The following is a 15,013-nucleotide window of genomic DNA, read 5'->3' on the forward strand; positions in this document are numbered from 1 at the left end:
ACCAGCTCCTTCACAGGCTTCTTGCTGTGGATATATTTCAAAAAGTTTTATTGTGCTTCTCTGACCAGCTTCTTTTCAAATTTTCTTTTTGCCTGCTTTATCAATGTTTTACATCTATTTTGCCAGTGTTAGCTTTTTTCCTGTTTTGTTTTATATTTGGATCATTTTTTCCAATTTTTGATAGAAGTTCTTTTGGCTAAAATAGCCTCTTTCATCTCTCCTTTTAACCATGCGGCAGTCATTTGCTCTTCCTTCTGCCTTTTCTAATACATCTGGTCTGGGCTTCCAAAATAGTATTCTTAAAAAGTGACTACTCTTGATGTAAACCTTTTGCCTTTTGTAGCTGCACCTTTTAGGGGTTTTTTTCTGACTTTTTATCTTATTTTTATCAAAGTCTCCTTTTGGAAAGTAGGGAGGATAACTTTCAAACAGCTCATGTGCTCCCATATATGTGTGTGTATCAGCGCACAAAAATCTACCCTTGTATTTTATAACCTGTGTATATAAAATACCAATTTTTTCTTGCGGAAATTTATTATCCTAATATTTTGCCAACGAATAATATTCTCGAGGTTCTCCACATTGTTTTGTAAGTAGAGGTGATCAGAGGAAACAACTCCAACCAAGTTTTAAAAAGCTGTTTCTTTACGAGTCGATTTTATAAAAGGTGCGTGCGGGGAAAACGCACGCCGCCGCATTTTAGAAGGGGCCCAGCTGCACGCGTAACCCCTGATACGCGCACAGGAGCCAGGCCTCTTCCAAAGGGCAGGGCGGGGCGGGCCGGGACAGCGGCATTGATTGCTGTCCTGGAGCCTCGTGCGCTGGCTGGCTGCCAGCACACACAACTTACTTCAGGTTGGGCCTTGAAGTAAGTTGTGAAAAAAACACAAAAAACAAAAAAAGTAGGAATTAGGGGTTGGGGAAGGGAGGTTAGTGTAGTGGGGATAGGAAAGTTCCCTCCCAGTCCGCTCCTTAAATGGAGCGGACTGAGAGGGAACTGGGGAAGGCCACAATGTGTCGCCGCATGAATTTTTCATAATTCTACCCCCCTTGCGTGCGGCCCGTTGATTTTATAACATGCGCGTGCCGGGAAGCACACCCATATATTAAAATCTACCCCTTAGTTTCTAACAGTGGCACCCTCGATGCAATACCTTCTGAATGAGATTGTTAGGCCTGGACTGTAGTAGACAAGGCCTGATGCTGTGCTACAAATTGTGCATAGGTTATAAAATACATGCAAATGCACCGTGCATCATGCGTACATATGTAAAAAATAAAACCATGTGAATACATATTGCACGTGTTGGTTAAATTCTGACTTATCCAGCTAAGTAGCAGCTAAGCCGCTAGCAGTAGCATTTTAAGACGTATCTGACTAAGTAGCCAGAGCAGGATAAATTGAAACTTGTCCAAATAAGTGTTGCTTTCAAGAGTAGCCAGCTCAATTGGAATTTATTCTGATAAGTAGTGAGCAATTGCTATACTCATGTATTTTTAATTCTAACTTTAAAAATATACGCATGGAGATTTTACCTGCATTTATCCCCCCTAAGTTGGGTTTTATATGTGTAAATTAGGAGATTTCCTAACGTGCACAGAATTGAAATCATCAGTTTTACCAGTTAGTCTACCAGTTAGCCCAATCTATCTACAGGTCATCAAGACCCTCCTTGCTGTTCAGCCGTAATTCTCCTCATTTATTCCTGTTGCTCCCACCCACCCATTCACTATTTCACTTTTAAGATGTTTACTATCACTTACTCCAGATAAAGAGCAGTTGTAAATATACATAAGTTGTCAAATCTACATGCATAAATTGGTTATAAAATAGCTCCTTGCATGTGTAATTGTTGGCCCTGCCCTGGAATGACTCTGCCTGTCTTTTTTTACATGCGCAAATGTATTTGCGGACCCTTACATATGTATTTTGAGGTTTATAAAATAGCATGTGTGTGAGTATATGCTATTTACACACGTATATGCCAGTTTTTACTTGTGCAACTTCTGAACATTCACCTTTAAATGCTAGAGCAGTAGATTTACTTAATGTCCTATTGTCCTCCCTCCAGTCATTAATTCAGATTTAATCGCCTTATGATCACTGCTGCCAAATGACCTCATTACCATTACTTCTCGCACCAAATCCTGCATTCTACTAAGAATTAGGTCTAAAAAAAGGCTCCCTTTCTTGTTGGTTCCAGGACCAGCTGCTCCATAAAGCAGTCATTTATTTCATCTAGAAACTTTATCTCCCTACCTGATGTAACATTTACCTAGTCAAGATTGGAATAATTGAAGTCTCCTATTATTATGTTGTCAGATTTGTTAGCATCACTAATTTGTTAGCATTTCATCATCTGCCTGTTCGTTTTGGACAGGTGGAGGGTAGTATACCCCCAACACTATATTCTTCTCTATCATACATGGAATTTTTACCCATAGTGAATTGAGAAGCCAGAGCTGAGATTAGGAAGTGAGCTGTGCCAGTCATATGGCAGCATTCACTGGGCCATTGTGATGTCACTGCAGGAGCTGCATGCTCGTGGTAATATTACAAAGAAAGATCTCACTACTGCACTTCCTCATTAATAAAATTATACATGCACACAAGGAGCTGTGCTGCTATTTACTTCGCTCACCAACCCTGTTAGTGGGGATTATATGTGTGGAAGGGAGGTGGGTATGGGTGTGTATATGGTGTGATTGGAGGGTGTATGGCTGAGAACACTCTTTTTTTTCAATTTGTATTCTCCACTTTATCCTCCTCATCCCTTTGTGTGTAGGTGGGGGTGTGCATGTATATACTCACTCTTTCCCCATCACGATGCTCACCCTGTGCAGGGGCATGGGCTGCTGTTGCAGGAGGAGTCTGGAAGCGAGATCAGCACCATAGTGGAAGGGTGACTCAAAAAGATTAATTTTTAAAACAGATGCTGCCTCCTAAATTAGAGAATCCTCTGCTAATTGACTTTGGTGTCCATTTAGTGTAATGCTGTTGGAAATAGCCCTCTGGGGTGGTTTTCCTGTCATGCTTGGATGTGCGCCAAGTAAGCTTGCTATGTGAACCCCCTGCTTTCCTTCATGCTTCTGGTACTGGAATGCTCTTCTTGTATACAGCATTCACTTGCCAGTTGTATGCTGATGTGCACCATACCCGCCTGGCAGGGTCTGCCAGTCAACTTCCTGACATACTGAAAAAGAAATGTTTTAAATAACTAGCATGGCTGTCATAATTACAGTTCTGTCTGCACTGCTCTATAAGTTTAAGGATTTGTCACACAAACTGTAGTAATAATGAAAAGAAGTTAAAAGGGAAAAGGGGTGGAGGGGGAAGGGGAGGGGGGAAAGTCAGCAGGCACCAGGGAGAATTAAATGCAGTCAAGAAAGCCAAGAAAAGCTGCATGACGTTCTTCGCCAGCCGTCCATCATTAAATGACATTTGCAAGGCTGTCTGCGTCTCTAGGTTTATCGCAATAATCCACGCTTGGAAGGAAGCTTATAGCTCTGCAGGAACGTGCTTTTTTTTTTTCGGTGCATCTGACAGTTTTAAATCCTTGTTGTCACCATGAGAAGTGCTGTCGGAGGGCTCCTTGTCAAAACGTTCTGCCAAATGAGCATGAGCATATATTTCTGGGCCGCTGTGGAAAGTCATCCAAGAAAAGGGCACTTTCCTTAGGTTTACAAACACCACGGAGGCGTTGCCGTTTGGAGGAAAGCATGTACGTGACCACTGTTAGATCTTATTACAATCAAGAAGCCTATATATTCAGAATGCAATGGGCCATTTTGCAGTGTAAGTTATTTGAAGAAGGGGGTGCCTCTGTGATTGCAAAAGCTCATGTGGAAGGTCATGTTTAGATAATGCTGGTACTGACTTGATAAGAGTTTAGCTTTCTCCATGCAGATACCCAAAGCTCTGCACTGAATAAAAGATAGAAAGCACAAAACCTGCTCAGGGAGAAAAGATGCCCAAGGTAAAGTGATGCGATTGCTAATGAGCATCGTGTGAGAGAGGGAGGAGCATTCCCGGGCTGGCCTGCTGGCTCAGTGGATTAAGTGCTGTTGCACTGTCATGCAGAAGGTTCGCAGGCTGGGTCTTCTGCTCCCTGGGGTGGCCAGAGTTGGGGGGGGGGGGGGGAGAGATGTGGACGAAAAATAATTATGGGAATGGGTCAATTCTCTCATGAAGTAAGGGTAAACACATTAGAGCCCTTCAGAGACCACGACTAAGAAGGGGATATAATAGTGGAGTCTATAAAATCATGAGGGGTGTGTGGAAGGGCTAATTTATTGTTTCAGATAAACTACTAGGACTAGGCAGGTTGCAAATTTTAAAACAAAATGAAGGAAGCAGTTTTTAAGTTAATACACAAGCTGAGGAATTGTTGCCAGAGGGCTAAGGTCAAGGCCAGTCGCATAGCTGCATTTACTAAAGGTTTGGACAAGCTTCTAGAGAACCAATTCATTAACAATTATTATCCAGGTAGCCATAAGGAGGTCCATATTCAGTAGACCACTTAATGGACAAGTTATCCACTAAAGTTAGCCAGGTAACTTGTCCTGTATATTCAACGGGATAAACGTCCTGCTGAATATACCAGTATAAAGTTATCCGGGTACATGTAGCTGGATAACTTTAAAACTTAACTGGCTTTGCTTGAATATACGGTAGCTAGTTAGATTTTGAATTTATCCGGCCTCGCATAGTCAAATAACTAGCTACTTAACCGGATATCTTTACAGAGATATGGTTAAGTAGAGATGTGTAAAATGGAAGAACACTACATATGGGCCTGTGGTCCATTTTGCTTGTTCTCCTCTCCAAAATATAGTTGAGGCCCTGTCGTTCTTACATCTCCCACCCCCGCAAAGCGCTGTAAAGTATCTTCTCACAGGACAAGCAGGATGGTAGTCCTCATATATGGGTGACATCACAGGATGGAGCCCAATCACGGAACACTTTTGTCAAAGTTTCTAGAACTTTGACTGGCACCTACTGGGCATGCCCAGCATGGCACTAAACCTGCAGCCAGCAGGGGTCCCCCTTCAGTCTTCTTTTTTCCACGCAGCAGTAGCCACGCGGGTTAAGGAGCTCCACAGAGATTCCTGACAGGAATTTTCCTCAAGGAATTACTAAAAACTTTCATACCCCACAGGGGTCCCTCCTTCGAATTTTTGACTCCGCGGTACTCCGGTAATTTTTTACCCATTTTCGGTCGATTCCCATCGAGTTTGGACCTCGCAGCCTACTGGCCGTCGACTGTACAGCAGCTAAATTTTTTCAAAGGCCATGGCGTCGGGGTTCCATCGGTGCCTGGACTGTACTTGCACCATGTCCATTACAGACCCGCATAAAGTCTGTGTAATGTGTCTCGGGTGCGAGCATGATGTCCTGACTTGCACCAAATGTGCCTTAATGACACCAAAAGGTCGCAAGGCCAGAATGGAGAAAATAGAACTTTTCTTCCGTTCTCAAACTCCGATGCCGTCTATTGCATTGACGTCATCTGAACTGGCACCGTCCACTTCGTGCCAGTATCGGCCACCAGTCTGTGACCATGCAGCGTCGACGACTTCTCGGCCTTTAACTACCTCTACTCCCCTCAGGACCGAGGGGATCGTAGAGAGAAACATCGGCATTGACACCGGAAGTCTCGGACTTTCGATGAAGGAAAATTATCGACCTCGCCATCGTCTAAGCCGCCATCGAAGAAACCCCCTCCAGAAAAGGCACCGACCCTTTCTGTGACCGGGTCACCAAGGCAACCCTCACCCGGACGGGTATCGGGAGCCGCAACTCCACCTTTAATGGTGGTCCCTCCGGCTATGCCTCTGCCTCCTTCTTTCCTTCTGGAGCCGGAGCTGCTTGCTCCAGGTCTCCGTGAAGAACTGGACCGGATGGTTCAGGAGGCCATCGATTGAGGCGATGCACAGACTCCAAGGTCCCCTGGCGCTGAAATCTGTGCCGGTCACGGAACTGACCGTCTATCCCATTCCGGCAGCATTGGCACAGCTGCTCTCGTAGATGGAAGCGCTCATAGCCGCTTTTCCACCGATGGATCCTGGGTCACCAATGGCTCTGGTGCCTTCCCCTCTTACCCTGTCATCGGAAGGGGAAACACCGTTCCACATTCCTCTATCGGGAGTCCTTCCGATGCCTCAACCATCGATGCCTATGCGCCCATCGGCGCCACCGATCCATCCATCGATGCCCTCGATGCCTTCATCGGTGCCTCCAATACTTCCCTCGATGCCTTCAGATCCAAGACCAGGACCTTCAGGAATACCATCATCCGTCCTTCTCAGGTTCCTACAGGGACAGGTGCTGATCCCTATGACACCTGGACTGACGATTCATCTCAAGACACCGATGATTTACCATCGCCACCTTCTACTGAAAGTAGGAAGCGTTCTCCTCCAGAGGACTTGTCCTTCATAAATTTTGTGAAGGAAATGTCTGAATTGGTTCCCTTCCAATGTCAGACTGAGCAAGATGATAGGCACCAAATGATGGAGCTGTTACAATTCCTGGATGCTCCCAAGGAAATAACCTCATCCCTATTCACCAGGTTCTTTTGGATGATCTCAAAAAGAACTGAGAACACCCTGGTTCTCTTGCTCCAGTCAACAGAAAAGCTGATACCACTTATTTGGTCCAGTCAGCCCCAGGATTCCAGAAACCTCAGCTGGATCACCAATCTGTGGTTGTAGAATCGGCCCAAAAGAGGGCAAAAAGATCAAAACCCCACTCTTCCTTTCCCCCAGGTAAGGAACAGAAATTCCTGGATGCCATTGGCCAGCGTGTCTTCCAGGGATCAATGCTTATCTCTCGGATCGCCTCTTACCAGCTGTATATGACCCAGTACAACAGGGTCTTATTCAAGCAGATACAGGACTTTGCAGAGTCCCTGCCTCAGCAATTCCAGAACAGCTTCAAACCCTGGTACACAAGGGTTTTGAGGCAGGGAAGCATGAAATAAGATCCTCTTATGATATCTTCGACACCGCTTCCAGGGTATCTGCAACTGCTATTTTGGCAAGAAGGTGGGCCTGGCTTAAGTCTTCTGATTGCGCCCTGAAGTACAAGATAGATTATCTGATCTGCCCTGCATAGGAGACAATCTGTTTGGTGAACAGATTCAGCGGAGGGTGGCGGAACTCAAGGACCATCATGAGACCCTTCACCAGCTCTCTCTGATGCCCTCTGAGTATTCCTCAAAACAGCCTTTTAGGAAGGATACTAAAAAGTTATTCTTCCGTCCAAAGAAATCCTATCCACCACTGTCTAGAACTCATTCCACGAGACCTTTCCAAAAGGCCCAGTCTCGTCAACCGCGGAAACAAAAGCTGCAGGTAGCTCCTCAGCCGGGTCCTGCCTCCAGCTTTTGACTCCTGCATAGAGAGCAGCAGCCAGTTTCCACTGCCTCAAATACCAGTGGGAGGTCGATTGTGCCATTTCAACAACAGGTGGCACACAATCACCTCAGACCAGTGGGTCCTTGCCCTAATCTCTCAAGGTTATCACCTGAACTTTCTCTCCATCCCACCGGATTCCCCACCTTGGCTGATGTGAGGAACATCCAACCACTCACCACTCCTGGAACAGGAGGTTTTCCTCCTCCTCCAGTCCAGAGCAATAGAGCCAGTGCCCTACTCCCAACATGGCGTAGGATTCTATTCCCGGTACTTTCTAATCCCCAAAAAATCAGATGGCGTTCGTCCAATTCTGGACCTACGTGCCCTCAACAAGTACCTCCACCAAGAAAAGTTCAAGATGGTAACCTTGGGTTCCCTCCTTCCTCTTCTGCAAGAAGGAGACTGGCTCTGCTCTCTCGATCTCCAAGACGCGTACACACACATTGCTATAACTCCATCACATCGCAAGTTCCTGAGATTTCTGGTAGGTCCCAAGCACTATCAGTACAGAGTGCTACCATTCGGCCTGGCATCTGCACCACGAGTCTTCACCAAGTTCCTCGTAGAAGTAGCAGCCTTCCTCAGGACTCAAGGTGTTCATGTCTACCCCTATCTAGACGATTGGTTGATCAGGGCTCCCACTCAGCAAGCTGCTCTGTCATCCCTACGTCTTACTTTACACACTCTGATTTCGCTAGGATTTCTCGTCAACTACGCGAAATCCTGCTTAGTCCCATCTCAAACTTTATCATTCATAGGGCAGACTTGGACACCTTGCAGGCAAAGGCATTTCTGCCTCGACAGCAAGCTCTCACTCTCATCTCTCTCGCACACCAGCTACAGTCTCAGCACCGCATGACTGCATGCCACTTTTTCATCCTGCTAGGACACATGGCGTCCTCAGTACAAGTTACCCCAATGGCCTGCTTGGACATGAGAGTCATGCAGTGGACTCTAAGGTCACAATGGACTCAGTCTGCCCAACCTCTATCGACCACTGTCCACATCACCGACTCACTTCGTCAGTCTCTAGCCTGGTGGTAAAATCAGATCAATCTCCTCTGAGGCCTGCCCTTCCAGGCTCCAGACCCTCAAATAATTCTCACCACCGATGCTTCCAAACTCGGCTGGGGAGCCCATGTTGCCGATTTGCAGACACAAGGAACTTGGTCTCCAGAGGAAGCCAAACACCAAATCAATTTCCTGGAGCTGCGAGCAATCAGATATGATCTTAGGGTATTTCAGGATCACCTTTCCAACCAGGTCATCCTCATTCAGATGGACAACCAGGTGGCCATGTGGTACATCAACAAACAGGGAGGGACGGGCTCCTACCTACTGTGTCAGGAGGTTGCGCAGATATGGGCGGAGGCCCTCTTCCATTCGATGTACCTTAGGGCCACCTTCTTGCCAGGAGTGGACAATGTGAGTCGCGCCTTTCAACCACACGAGTGGACGCAATATTCCCACGTTGGGGTTACCCCCACATAGACCTCTTTGCGTCACCTCAGAACCGCAAAGTAGAGAACTTTTGTTCTATCACTCGCAGCCAACATTCTCAGCCAAGAGATGCGTTCTCCCTCTCATGGGCAACTGGTCTCCTATATGCATTCCCTCCACTTCCACTTCTCTCGAAGATTCTCGTGAAGTTACTTCAGGACAAGGGAAGCATGATCCTGATAGCACATCACTGGCCTCGCCAAGTGTGGTTTCCAATACTTCAGGACCTCTCCATTCACAGGCACATTCCCTTGGGAAAGTACCCGCTTCTGATCACTCAGAATGACGGGTGCCTACACCACCCCAATCTTCAGGCCTTGTCTATGATGGCCTGGATGTTGAAAGGTTAATTCTTCAGCCACTTAACCTTTCGGAGCCAGTTTCCCGTGTCCTAATTGCTTCACAAAAGCCTTCCACAAGAAAATCTTATCTTTACAAATGGAACAGGTTTAAATCATGGTGTTCTTCTCAATCCCTTGATCCCTTTACCTGTTCCACCATGAAGTTTCTAGACTATCTCTGGCACTTGTCAGAATCAGGTCTAAAAACCTCCTCCATCAGAATGCATGTCAGTGTGGTGGCCACCTTCCATAGAGGTGTCAGGGATGTTCCTATTTCAGTACAACCCCTTGTAACACATTTTCTGAAGGGCTTGCTTCACCTCAAGCCTCCACTGCACCCTCCGGCCCCTTCTTGGGACCTCAATCTGGTTTTGGGTCAGCTCATGAAACCACCATTCGAGCCTCTCCAATCCTGTGATCTTCGCTTTCTCACATGGAAAGTGATTTTTCTTTTGGCAATCACATCTGCTCGCAGAGTTAGTGAGTTACAGGCTCTAGTTACCTATCCGCCTTACACTAAACTTTTGCAGGACCGGGCAGTACTCCGCACTCACCCTAAGTTCTTACCTAAGGTAGTATCGGAGTTTCACATTAATCAATCCATTATACTACCTACCTTCTTTCCCAGGCCCCACTCCAATCCAGGAGAACAGGCTCTGCATACCCTTGACTGTAAACGGGCTCTAGCGTTCTATCTAGACCATACGGCTGCCCACAGGAAAAGCACTCAATTGTTTGTCTCTTTCCATTCCATCAAATTGGGGCAGTCTGTGGGTAAGCAGACTCTCTCCTCTTGGTTAGCGGACTGCATATCCTTTTGCTATCATCAAGCAGGCATTCTACTTCAAGACCATGTTAAAGCACACTCTGTGAGAGCCATGGCGACTTCAGTAGCACACCTACGATCGGTGCCGCTTTCTGACATTTGCAGGGCTGCTACATGGAGTTCTCTCCATACCTTTACAGCCCATTATTGCTTAGACAAGACCGGAAGACAAGATTCCATCTTCGGCCAGTCTGTCTTGCGCAACATTTTTACAACTTGACGTACCAATACCCTTCTGCCTGCCTGTTAGGGTCCAGGATGCCCTCTACCAAATTCCACCCCAGTCCTTGTGCCTATTGCACATCTTGGATACATTTGGTGCATTTCTCGGACATCCTCAGCTCGGTACTCACCCATATGTGAGGACTACCATCCTGCTTGTCCTGTGAGAAAGCAAATGTTGCTTACCTGTAACAGGTATTCTCACAGAACAGCAGGATGTTAGTCCTCACGAAACCCGCCCACCACCCCGTGGTGTTGGGTTCGTTACGTTTTCTTCTTTTATTTTTTGGCACTTCCTGTAGCTTTAAACAAGACTGAAGGGGGACCCCTGCTGGCTGCAGGTTTAGTGCCATGCTGGGCATGCCCAGTAGGTGCCAGTCAAAGTTCTAGAAACTTTGACAAAAGTGTTCCGTGATTGGGCTCCATCCTGTGATGTCACCCATATGTGAGGACTAACATCCTGCTATCCTGTGAGAAAACCTGTTACAGGTAAGCAACATTTGCTATTACATGTCCCAGCCCACCAACCCTATTACCAATGTCAATTTTTAAATCTTATCCACCCCCAGACCTCTCCACCCACCTGTGGTTTAAAAGTTGCTGATTCTAGAGATGTGCATCGTTTTTTTTATTGTCTCAGGCTTTGTTTCAGGGCTCCCTCCCTGTGGGAAATTTCGTTTTTTCCATGGTTTGGGGTTTTTTTTCTAGGGGCCCTGAATTTCAGGTTAATGCGCACTAACGAGTCAAAGTTATCGTGCGCTAACCCGAAAAATCAATTTTTCTGAAATTTTGGAAAGTTTTAATTCATTTTTCGTTTCCCCCAAACCATTCCAAATGAATGTACATCTCTAGCTGATTCCCCCATTCCCTGCCAGGAACGAGGCATTACCTTACCCGCTCCAGCGCTGAATCTGTCAGACTCAACAGCAGAAAGCACTAGGAGCCGGTAAGGTAATACATCATTCCCGGCAGGGATTGGGGGGAATCGAGATGGGGTGTTGGGGGTGGAATGGGTGAGAACTGGGCAACTTTTAAACCACTAGTTTCTCCAGTGTTGATGAAGCTGCATTGGCTGCCGGTTCAGTCTCGCATTCACTTTAAGTGCCTTACTTTAATTCACAAAGCTATATATGGAAACAATTCTGAATGGCTTAATGCATCCCTGCGTATTCACGTCCCAGTACGAAATTTGAGATCACTTGGGCAAGCTCTACTTTCAATCCCATCACCCAAACTAGCCCACTTAGGCTCCGTTAGAGAGAGAGCATTATCCCTGGCTGGTCCTGGGTTGTGGAACTCCCTTCCGGTTGATATTCGATTGGAGGAGAATATCAATAGCTTTAAAAAGCAGATTAAGACCTGGCTTTTTCAACGAGCTTTTAATGAGGTCAATTGATTCCTTCTTTCTCTTACTTTGCTAATGGATGACAATAGGAGATAAGGGTTCACTGGGATAATAAGCCGTAAAACAGGACAAGAACTGCCATGGTTTAGGCCTGGTTAATTATAGAGGGGTAGCTAGAAGGGCTTAAATGGGAATATGTAGGTTTTAAGACTTTTATTTTGTTTTTTGTTTTAAGTTTTAATCTAATGGATTTTATTTATTTTTAGCTTATTACTATATTGGAATCAACTATGTAACTTTTAGTGAGTTTTTAGTAAGTTACCTGTTTTACGAGTTCTTGGTTTTTATGAATTTTGCTACTGCAAGTTCTAATCATTGTTAACCGCCTTGATATTATTTTGAAAGTCGGTATATAAAGCTAAATAAATAAATAAATAAAAATAACTAGTGTTGAGGGGTAAAATTTAAAAATTACTGACATTGGTAATAGTGTTGGCGGGCCAGGCCATGTAAGGATACTTTAGAGGACTTTGCAGGGGTGGAAGATGTAAGAACAAAAGGGCCTCATCTGTATTTTGGAAAGAGAAGCAAGTGAAACGAGCCAAGGGCAGTTTACATATGTAGTGTTTTTCCATTTTACACATCTCTACTTAACCAGATCTCTGTGAAGATATCCAGTTAGGTAGCTAGTTATCTTTCCCCACCAGGCCAGATAACTTACTTTAGGTCTTCACTTAATGTTATCTGTCTAAATGGCTTTTGAATATGGACCTCAAGGAATGCAACTTCTGTTTGTTGGGAATGGTTAAAAGGGAAAGCATCTCCCCATTAGAAGCCACCAGGTACATCTTCAAAATATTTCTTTATACAGAGGGTGGTGGATGCATGGAACAGCTTCCCATTGAAAGTGGTGGAGACAAGAACAGTATCTGAATTCCAAAAAAGCTTGGGAGATGCACAGGGGTATCTGAGGGAGTGGTAGGGATTGTAGAGCTGAGCAGTTGGTGTGGATGGGCAGACTAGATAGGCTGTGTGGTCTTTTTCTGCCATCATTGCTTTGACCCTTATTAACCACCTCTGGAGACAGGACACCTGGCCTTGATTGACCATTGGTCTAATCCAGTAAGGCACTTTTTATGTTTTCATGTGGTCTGTGGCCAAAGTTTGTATCTTATTATTTATAAATGAGCTGCATAAAAAAAGAAAACACTTTTAAAGCAAATCAATTCACTGCAAAGTTGCTAAATATATATATTAGAATGCTGACTACTTTAATCCCCTTGGTTAGACATGAGCAGAAAGCTAGGGAGTCACTGAGGTCTGTAGCCAGAGCTCTCAGAATGGGCAGGGCAAAATACTGTGCAAGGCACCAAAACAACCTTGCAGTGATGACACGGGAGAACAGAGGCAAGAGGAGCAAGCCACACACTGTTTGGACCCTCTCTGGCTCCCCTTCTTCCACTGGACGTGTCCACACACACCATGAGCTAACCAATAATGGCCTAGCTTGCCCTAATGTGTGTTTAAGGGAGGGGGTGGCAGCCACAAGACCCGTACAATATGCTAGGAAAGCAAAAAGCTGAAAATCCGAGCAGGCAGTGCAGTATGAGCACATAGTAACAACAGTATGGGACCCCCAACCTTCCCTAGCATGAAGGATAAGTATCACAGGAAGTTGTCCAACGATGGTCCGGTCTGTAGCACTGCACCAGGAATTAAACTGGGTAGAGACTTGATGGGCCTTACAGTCATAATCTGCCCTCCGAGCCTGTTTCTAAGAGAATGGATGCATAACTTTCCAAATCACTCATGCAGTGCAGTGGCTCATTTCTTATGGTCTCCTCTGATGCAGTGAGTGAATTAGTATATGTATCTATTTGTACATTGTGCGTAAATGTTTTGAGTCTAGACTTAGTCTATGGGAGATTATTTATAATTGAGGTACACAATGTTTTGTTTCAAGGTCACAGTGCAGTCCTCATGAGCCATCCTATACGCAATTATAGGTGACTTTCAGCAGCAGGCTAATGTCATATTAATAGCAACAATTTATCAGCTCTTTCATTGGCCTTTGGTTGCAGCTGATGGAAGAAATACCGAGAAAACATTATTTTACCTATGGCTTTTGAATGTTTAACATACAAATGCTGATAAAACACCCCATGTGAAAATATGAAATCAGTCTTTATTGAATAAACACTGCCTGCCCAGAACTTTTTCAATCTGTCCTCTTGCTGGGCTGTGGTTGGGGAACAGAGGGCTTTCCTAAATTACAGAAATCAAAGCTATTGTATGTCTGTTTTTTTAAATCTTTTTGCGATTGAACAATAGATAAATCAGGGCTTCCCAAACCTGTCCTGGGGACTCCACAGCCAGCCAGTTTTTCAGGATGTCCACAATGAATGTGCATGAGACCCAGGGCTTACCAACAGGGACGGTATTTCTGATGTTGTAGTGGTCATCTGGGAACCAGTTACCATCGGATAGTGTGGTTCACTATTAGGACGCAAGAGATGAAGGTTCATTCTAAGGTGAGGGTCCTAGACTTCAGGAAAACTAACTTTCTCAAAATGGGGAACTACCTCAAGGAGTCGTTAACTGGATGGGAAAATCTAGGGGAAGTAGAAGGGCAGTGGGCAAAACTAAAAGGAGATGATATAAGGGCAACTTATCTTTTTGTTAGGAAAGTAAAGGGAAGAGGAAAAAGAGAGCATTATGGTTTTCTAAAGTGGCTGAAAACATAAGGGAGAAAAGGTTAGTGTTCATAATCTATAAGAGATTGCAGAAAGAGGAAGACAGGCGACAATATCTGGAAAAATTAAGAGATGCTAGGAAAGTAGTCAGGAATGCAAAAATTCAAATAGAAGAAAAAACAGCAAATATGGTAAAATGGGGGGGCAAGACGTTTCTTTTTAAGATATTTTAGTGATAAAAGAAAGTGCAAAAGTGGCATTGTGAGACTCAAAGTTGAAGGGGGAGGAATATGTAGAGGCTGATAAGGAATAAGCAAAATCGCTTAACAAATATTTCTGTTCTGTTTTCACTGTGGAAGAGCCTGGGGCAGGACCGCATAAAACAAACACAAATAAGATTGGAAGTGAGGTAAACCTCAAATCAATTTTCAGAACATGGGTTCGTGAGGAGTTGGCTGGGATAGATCCGAGGGTACTAAGAGAACTTAGAGATGTCCTGGCAGCTCCATTTGCTAACCTTTTCAATGCTTCTTTAGAGTCTGGAGTAATCCCAGAGGACTGGAAAGGGGTAGATGTGGTTCCTATTCATAAAAGTGGAAGTAAGGAGGAGGCTGAAAATTACAGACCGGTTAGTCTGACCTCTGTGGTGAGCAAACTAATGGAAATG

The 15,013-nt window shown here is 45.0% G+C and overlaps 1 protein-coding gene across 30 annotated transcripts in view; it reads left to right on the forward strand.

The window, feature by feature from the left end:
- Positions 1 to 15,013, forward strand: part of RPH3AL (rabphilin 3A like (without C2 domains)) — a 262,037-nt gene that overhangs the window by 159,666 nt on the left and 87,358 nt on the right. The window lies entirely within an intron of this gene.

This window comes from Rhinatrema bivittatum, chromosome 8 (assembly GCF_901001135.1).
Source record: "Rhinatrema bivittatum chromosome 8, aRhiBiv1.1, whole genome shotgun sequence".
NCBI classification, from domain to species: Eukaryota; Metazoa; Chordata; class Amphibia; order Gymnophiona; family Rhinatrematidae; genus Rhinatrema; species Rhinatrema bivittatum.